Source organism: Dermochelys coriacea, chromosome 11, assembly GCF_009764565.3.
Source record: "Dermochelys coriacea isolate rDerCor1 chromosome 11, rDerCor1.pri.v4, whole genome shotgun sequence".
Lineage (NCBI taxonomy): Eukaryota > Metazoa > Chordata > Testudines > Dermochelyidae > Dermochelys > Dermochelys coriacea.
In genome coordinates, this window is record NC_050078.2 from 54475015 (window position 1) to 54483622 (window position 8608).

Sequence of the window (8608 nt, forward strand, 5' to 3'; positions counted from 1 at the left end):
TGACTGCTCAGAGCTCCGGTACGAAACTGTGGAAAAACCTGAGTGTCTCTGGATTAAGTTTAGAAGTGTGTGCAACAAGAGTGATGTCATGGTGGGAGTCTGCTATAGACCACCGGACCAGGGGGATGAGGTGGATGAGGCTTTCTTCCGGCAACTCACGGAAGCTACTAGATCGCATGCCCTGATTCTCATGGGTGACTTTAATTTTCCTGATATCTGCTGGGAGAGCAATACAGCGGTGCATAGACAATCCAGGAAGTTTTTGGAAAGCGTAGGGGACAATTTCCTGGTGCAAGTGCTAGGGGAGCCAACTAGGGGGAGCGCTTTTCTTGACCTGCTGCTCACAAACCGGGTAGAATTAGTGGGGGAAGCAAAAGTGGATGGGAATCTGGGAGGCAGTGACCATGAGTTGGTTGAGTTCAGGATCCTGACGCAGGGAAGAAAGGTAAGCAGCAGGATACGGACCCTGGACTTCAGGAAAGCAGACTTTGACTCCCTCATGGAACAGATGGCCAGGATCCCCTGGGGGACTAACATGAAAGGGAAGGGAGTCCAGGAGAGCTGGCTGTATTTCAAGGAATCCCTGTTGAGGTTACAGGGACAAACCATCCCGATGAGTCGAAAGAATAGTAAATATGGCAGGCGACCAGCTTGGCTTAATGGTGAAATCCTAGCGGATCTTAAACATAAAAAAGAAGCTTACAAGAAGTGGAAGGTTGGACATATGACCAGGGAAGAGTATAAAAATATTGCTCGGGCATGTAGGAAAGATATCAGGAGGGCCAAATCGCACCTGGAGCTGCAGCTAGCAAGAGATGTCAAGAGTAACAAGAAGGGTTTCTTCAGGTATGTTGGCAACAAGAAGAAAGCCAAGGAAAGTGTGGGCCCCTTACTGAATGAGGGAGGCAAGCTAGTGACAGAGGATGTGGAAAAAGCTAATGTACTCAATGCTTTTTTTGCCTCTGTTTTCACTAACAAGGTCAGCTCCCAGACTGCTGTGCTGGGCAACACAAAATGGGGAAGAGATGGCCAGCCCTCTGTAGAGATAGAGGTGGTTAGGGACTATTTAGAAAAGCTGGACGTGCACAAGTCCATGGGGCCGGACGAATTGCATCCGAGAGTGCTGAAGGAATTGGCGGCTGTGATTGCAGAGCCCTTGGCCATTATCTTTGAAAACTCGTGGCGAACGGGGGAAGTCCCGGATGACTGGAAAAAGGCTAATGTAGTGCCCATCTTTAAAAAAGGGAAGAAGGAGGATCCTGGGAACTACAGGCCGGTCAGCCTCACCTCAGTCCCTGGAAAAATCATGGAGCAGGTCCTCAAAGAATCAATCCTGAAGCACTTAGAGGAGAGGAAAGTGATCAGGAACAGTCAGCATGGATTCACCAAGGGAAGGTCATGCCTGACTAATCTAATCGCCTTTTATGATGAGATTACTGGTTCTGTGGATGAAGGGAAAGCAGTGGATGTATTGTTTCTTGACTTTAGCAAAGCTTTTGACACGGTCTCCCACAGCATTCTTGTCAGCAAGTTAAGGAAGTATGGGCTGGATGAATGCACTATAAGGTGGGTAGAAAGCTGGCTAGATTGTCGGGCTCAACGGGTAGTGATCAATGGCTCCATGTCTAGTTGGCAGCCGGTGTCAAGTGGAGTGCCCCAGGGGTCGGTCCTGGGGCCCGTTTTGTTCAATATCTTCATAAATGATCTGGAGGATGGTGTGGATTGCACTCTCAGCAAATTTGCGGATGATACTAAACTGGGAGGAGTGGTAGATACGCTGGAGGGGAGGGATAGGATACAGAAGGACCTAGACAAATTGGAGGATTGGGCCAAAAGAAATCTAATGAGGTTCAATAAGGATAAGTGCAGGGTCCTGCACTTAGGATGGAAGAATCTAATGCACCGCTACAGACTAGGGACCGAATGGCTCGGCAGCAGTTCTGCGGAAAAGGACCTAGGGGTGACAGTGGACGAGAAGCTGGATATGAGTCAGCAGTGTGCCCTTGTTGCCAAGAAGGCCAATGGCATTTTGGGATGTATAAGTAGGGGCATAGCGAGCAGATCGAGGGACGTGATCGTTCCCCTCTATTCGACACTGGTGAGGCCTCATCTGGAGTACTGTGTCCAGTTTTGGGCCCCACACTACAGGAAGGATGTGGATAAATTGGAAAGAGTACAACGAAGGGCAACGAAAATGATTAGGGGTCTAGAGCACATGACTTATGAGGAGAGGCTGAGGGAGCTGGGATTGTTTAGTCTGCAGAAGAGAAGAATGAGGGGGGATTTGATAGCTGCTTTCAACTACCTGAAAGGGGGTTTCAAAGAGGATGGCTCTAGACTGTTCTCAATGGTAGCAGATGACAGAACGAGGAGTAATGGTCTCAAGTTGCAATGGGGGAGGTTTAGATTGGATATTAGGAAAAACTTTTTCACTAAGAGGGTGGTGAAACACTGGAATGCGTTACCTAGGGAGGTGGTAGAATCTCCTTCCTTAGAGGTTTTTAAGGTCAGGCTTGACAAAGCCCTGGCTGGGATGATTTAACTGGGACTTGGTCCTGCTTTGAGCAGGGGGTTGGACTAGATGACCTTCTGGGGTCCCTTCCAACCCTGATATTCTATGATTCTATATTAGGATATACACGAATAGATTGGCTCTACGGCAGGGATGGCCAACATGGTAGTATAATTTCTTTCAGATTTTCTTCATTCAGAATTTTTGCAATTAAAGCCTGATTTAGAGGAAATTAGAAGAGTAACCAAACTCCCCCCCCCAAAAGGAGTACTTGTGGTGCCTTAGAGACTAACAAATTTGTTTGAGCATAAGGTTTCGTGAGCTACAGCTCACTTCATCGGACACATGTAGTGGAAAATACAGTGGGGAGATTTTATATACACAGAGAACATGAAACAATGGGTGTTACTATACAGACTGTAACAAGAGTGATCAGGTAAGGTGAGCTATTACCACCAGGAGAGCGGAGGGTGGAGGGGGGAAACCTTTTGTAGTGATGATCAAGGTGGACCATTTCTAGCAGTTGACAAGAACGTGCGAGGAACAGTGGAGGGAGGGGAGAAATAAACATGGGGAAATAGTTTTACTTTGTGTAATGACACATCCACTCCCAGTCTTTATTCAAGCCTAAGTTAATTGTATCCAGTTTGCAAAATTAATTCCAATTCAGCAGTCTCTCCTTGGAGTCTGTTTTTGAAGTGTTTTTGTTGAAGAATTGCCACAGACCTAAAAGTGGCAATTCTTCAACAAAAACACTTCAAAAACAGACTCCAAGGAGAGACTGCTGAATTGGAATTAATTTTGCAAACTGGATACAATTAACTTAGGCTTGAATAAAGACTGGGAGTGGATGTGTCATTACACAAAGTAAAACTATTTCCCCATGTTTATTTCCCCCCACCCCCCCACTGTTCCTCGCACGTTCTTGTCAACTGCCAGAAATGGCCCACCTTGATTATCACTACAAAAGGTTCCTCCTCCCATTTCCCCCCCCCCCCCCGCTCTCCTGCTGGTAATAGCTCACCTTACCGGATCACTCTTGTTACAGTCTCTATGGTAACACCCATTGTTTCATGTTCTCTGTGTATATAAAATCTCCCCACTATATTTTCCACTATATGTATCCAGTGAAGTGAGCTGTAGCTCACGAAAGCTTATGCTCAAATAAATATGTTAGTCTCTAAGATGCCCCAAGTACTCCTTTTCTTTTTGTGGATACAGACCAACACAGCTGCTACTCTCAAACTCCAAAAGGCTCATTGCATAGACAGTGCACTTGTATGGAAGTCTGAGTGTTTTACTTTGTGATTTAAGGTTTAGAAAGTATTGAGGTTAAACTAACCAAATGTGTTTGGTTAAATGGGAAAGATGATAATCCTCTGGGGGAAACTTCTTCCCATACGTCAGAGTGTCGGGTAAGAGTTTCTGTGTAAATATGTGCTTTGGAGCTGAAGAAGGAAGGCAGCAAGTGGCTATGAAAACATTCAGCTATCTTCATATCAGTTATCTGTAGTGACTTTCACTCCCCTTGTTAGTTCTCATTACCAACAAACATCATCGCTGTAAAGGCTGAAATCAGAAAATTCTCCTTTGGAAATTTGCAATCTACTTTTGAAATATTCCAAACACTTGTGAGTTTTTTTTTTTTTTTTTAGAATTATTATTTTTTGGCCATCCTTATTCCTGCTGAGTTGTACCTTACTCCATGGGCAGTTCCATTAATTTCAAGAAACTACTCAGTGTGAGTAAGGATAGCAGAAGGGGGTCATTAGTAAAACTAATGCGTTTATACTTATTTTGGAAAATGTCTAGGCATCAAATACGGCTGCATTTTACTCCTTTCATTACTGATGCACAAACAGTTTCTGAGCAATGTTCTCCTGGTTTAAAATGGTCACTGAAAAGGGAAATATGTATGCATATTGGTCCTATTTAATTGTCTTCCATCAGATGACAGTTATCCCAGTTTTAAAATGGGAATAATATTTATTTACATTGCAGGTAACTAAGTATTTTATTGTAAAAATTAATTAAAAGGCTGTTTCAACACTTAGTTACACTGCTGTAAATCTGGAGTAACAAAATGGTGAATCGTACCTAAAGATTGTACAGAGTTTTCAAGAGGGAAAGAAATGCTATATAAGTATGAAATATTGTAATAAATCCTATCTGGATAGTTTAGCTATATAATAATAATTATTCCTAGCTCTTATATGGTGCTTTTCATCGATAGATCTCAAAGTGCTTTACAAAGGAGGTAAGTATCATTATCCCCATTTTATAGATAGTGAAACTGAGGCACAGAGTGCTTTCCCCGGGGTCACTCAGCACATCCGTGTTAGAGCTGGGAAGAGAATCCAGGTCTCCTGAGTCTAAATCCAGAGCTCCATCCACTAGGAGACCCTGCCTTGATCACTGAAATCTCCCTTAAACTTCTCTATTAGGTAGTCCGATGGATTTCTGAAAAAGGTTGCAGTCTATAGAAAAACTGTTAATGCTACTGAAGATTAAATAACAGTGGCTAACTTGTGGAATACCACCCAAAATCAATGCCTGGCTAATCTTTTGGAGAATTAGATCTTATAAAGGAAAGGGTAAATACCTTTAAATCCCTCCTGGCCAGAGGAAAAACGCTTTCACCTGTAAAGGGTTAAGAAGCTAGGATAACCTCGCTGGCACCTGACCAAAATGACCAATGAGGAGACAAGACACTTTCAAAGCTGGAGGGGGGGGAGAAACAAATGTTCTCTCTGTCTGTGTGATGCTTTTGCCAGAAACAGAAAAGGCATGAAGTCTTAGAACTTAGGAAGTAATCTAGCTAGATAAGAGTTAGTCTGTTTTTTTTAAATGGCTGATAAAATAAATTGTGCTGAATGGCATGTATATTCCTGTTTTTGTGTCTTTTTGTAACTTAAGGTTTTGCCTAGAGGGATTCTCTGTTTTGAATCTGATTACCCTGTAGCGTATTTACCATCCTGATTTTACAGAGGTGATTCTTTTTCTTCAATTAAAATTCTTCTTTTAAGAACCTGATTGCTTTTTCATTGTTCTTAAGATCCAAGGGTTTGGATCTGTGTTCACCTATGCAAATTGGTGAGGATTTTTATCAAGCCTTCCCCAGGAAAGGGGGTGTAGGGTTTGGGAGGATTTTGGGGGGAAAGACGCTTCCAAGTGGGCTCTTTCCCTGTTATATATTTGTTAGACGCTTGGTGGTGGCAGCAATAAAGTCCAAGGGCAAAAGGTAAAATAGTTTGTACCTTGGGGAAGTTTTAACCTAAGCTGGTAAAAATAAGCTTAGGGGGTTTTTCATGCAGGTCCCCACATCGGTACCCTAGAGTTCAGAGTGGGGAAGGAAGCTTGACAGGTGCCCATTATGAAACCCAAAAGTAATTTTTGGGTTAGTCAAAATAATGTAGAGGAGTCAGTGAAGCAATGAGAGAGGGCCCTTTAAATTACCTAGTCCCTATAGATATATTTGGATTGCCAGATTCCTGGACCCAAAATAAAAGGTCTTGTTTAGGTATGTTTTGCCTTAAGGCAAGATGTGGTAGAAAGGGCCTAGAACATTTTTTTACTCAAACTATCTGGCATGTACTCTCAATTTAAATAATGAAACAGATGATGATGTTCCGCCATGGAAGACTAATTGAAAACATTTGAAGAAGAATGAAAGTATTTATAGTGCATTCCTTGCCATAGTATTAGTGCCTTACTGTAAATCCAAACAGGCAGACTCTTTGCTGATCTAGAATTCTATATTCTCTCCCTCCTTTGTATGTACAAGAAGAACTCTTTTAAAGCTAGTTTATACAGCGAATGTATTCTGGACAGTTGTTTAGCACAGAGAAACAGAGTGTGCGCTCTCATTTTGAGCCTGACCTAAAGCTCACTAAAGTCAATGGGAGTCTTTCCATTGACTTCAAAGGTCTTTGAATCAGGCCTTTAGTCCTGAAGGCAGACAGACTTGGTCATTCTTAACTTCTGCAGGAAGGAATTCTGCCATCACCATTTGTTTGCCAAAGGGCTCTGGTCCAAATTTTGCTCTCATTTACACAAATGTAAAGCTGGGTTGACGCCATTATCTTAAATGGATTTATTCCAGATTTTCAATTGCTTATATGAGAGCAGAATCTTGTCTTCCCTCTCTGTCTCCCACTAATTTGAATCTTGGTGATGAGAGTGTCATTATTTTGAGAGAGGCAGCTGAGAGTCTTGCAGGAAAAACTAGTGTTTTTAACTGATGTTAATAACTGATGGAGCTTGTGGCCTAGCTGGCATAACTCAAAGTGCATGGGATGATTCTCTCAGCTGGAATGCCAGTGCAGATACATACAAGAGAAGAAAATGGAAGAAGTAGTGAATGGGTGGCTCTGCATGCATGTCAAAATTGTTTACAAAGCCAGTGAAATAAGGTGTATAAGAAGCAGCGTGGTGGTGGTGGTGGTGAAATAAGTTTGGTAACGATACAAGGAATGGAAAACAAACAAGAAAGAGCTACAGCTACCCAGTACTACAAGAGAAACTTTTGTGAGGCATGAAACTATAGTGTATATAGTGTATATGGTGGATTTGCATTAACCAGACAGCTTTTGATCCACTTTTTACCAATAGGAAACGTTTCATTAGGCAGCTGAGAACAATAGGGAAGTTTAAGTTTGTTTAGTTACCACAAGCACTTTAATCAACTCTTCCCACCCCCCCCGGATAGCTTTTTGCAGAATCTTGTCTAGCACACCATCTAGACAGCCAGGTCACATCTACTGGTGAGAGTGTTCAAACGGCTAAAGCTGTTTGAATACATTTCTTGGCAACATTTTCCATTTTTTGATAAATATTTTATTCAATTTTCCAGTATTTGACCAGCTCTACAGCAAGTTGAATACATTATGTGGAGAATCATAGCAAAATGCATTGAATGATTTATAACGAGCTCTAATACTAACAAATGGAAATGCCGCATTTACTTTGGGAATACTGAAGCAGCCTAAGGTCCCTATTTTCCCCATACAAGTAGTTACTGAATTTCCAATACTTCCCTGAACCCAAGGATCCCAGGGCATCTGACAGGCCCTTTGCCTCTGCATTGATGCCATCCAGGTCCTTTCATCCTCTTTACAGTGTGGCTATCATAGGAGCCATGCTGCTGGGGGCTAGCCCCAATAGCGGCTTTGCCAGGAACCTCCTTAGGTGGGCCTTCCAAATGGTGGAGGGGAAGCCACATAATTTTCTTCTGATTCTGTGTTCAGTAACTTACGCTACCTTACCCCCCCCCCCACCCCGGGGGTTTGGGATTGGAGAAGAACCCCGTGGAGCTTGGGTGATCCCTCCCCAGCCCATTCCTTCTCTGCCCATCCAGTGCAACCCCAAGGAGAACAGAATATGTCCCTAAGGGACGTGGTCTTTCTACTGAAAACTACATTCCATGAGGAAGACCAAGTTGCATAAGGCCAAAATCATCCCTAGTGTTGCTCCAGCAGCTTCACTGGAGTGCCTTCAGGGATTAATTTGACCCTTTCTGTAGTAGATGGACTTCTGTGGTTTGAAATCTGATGTAATTTAGTGCTTTTTGTGTATCTCAAGCTTTGTTTTCTAAAATTTCTCAGTTGTTTTGGAGGCTGAAGTGAATTCTTCACAAGGGGCACAAGGCCTATCTGAAACTTTTCTTTCATTTTATCAGGTTTTCTGTTAGATCTAGCGACACAAGGAGACCACTAGAAAAGTTAAGCAAAGGCAACAGTTTTTGTTTCCCCAATTTCACAAGTATTTACTAAAGGTAAAACAATTCGCTCTCCTTAAAAATCTGGCTCTGATTCTGGTCTGTTACATCGGGGTATATCAGGAGTATCTCCACACAGTTAATGGAATTATATTGGCATAAAAGCAACATGAAATCCTGCAATCTAAACACAGGCAAAATTCTCATTGAGATTAATATGGAGGACTTGGCCCTTTATTTTCTGTGTAATTTTCACAGTGTGAAACTCAATATTTTTTTCCCAAATCTAAGACCTTTTGTCACTAAAGTTATAAGAGAACTGGTTATACAATGTAGGTATCCACATATCCAAATCTATATTCACCTTGGCCTGAAGGGGC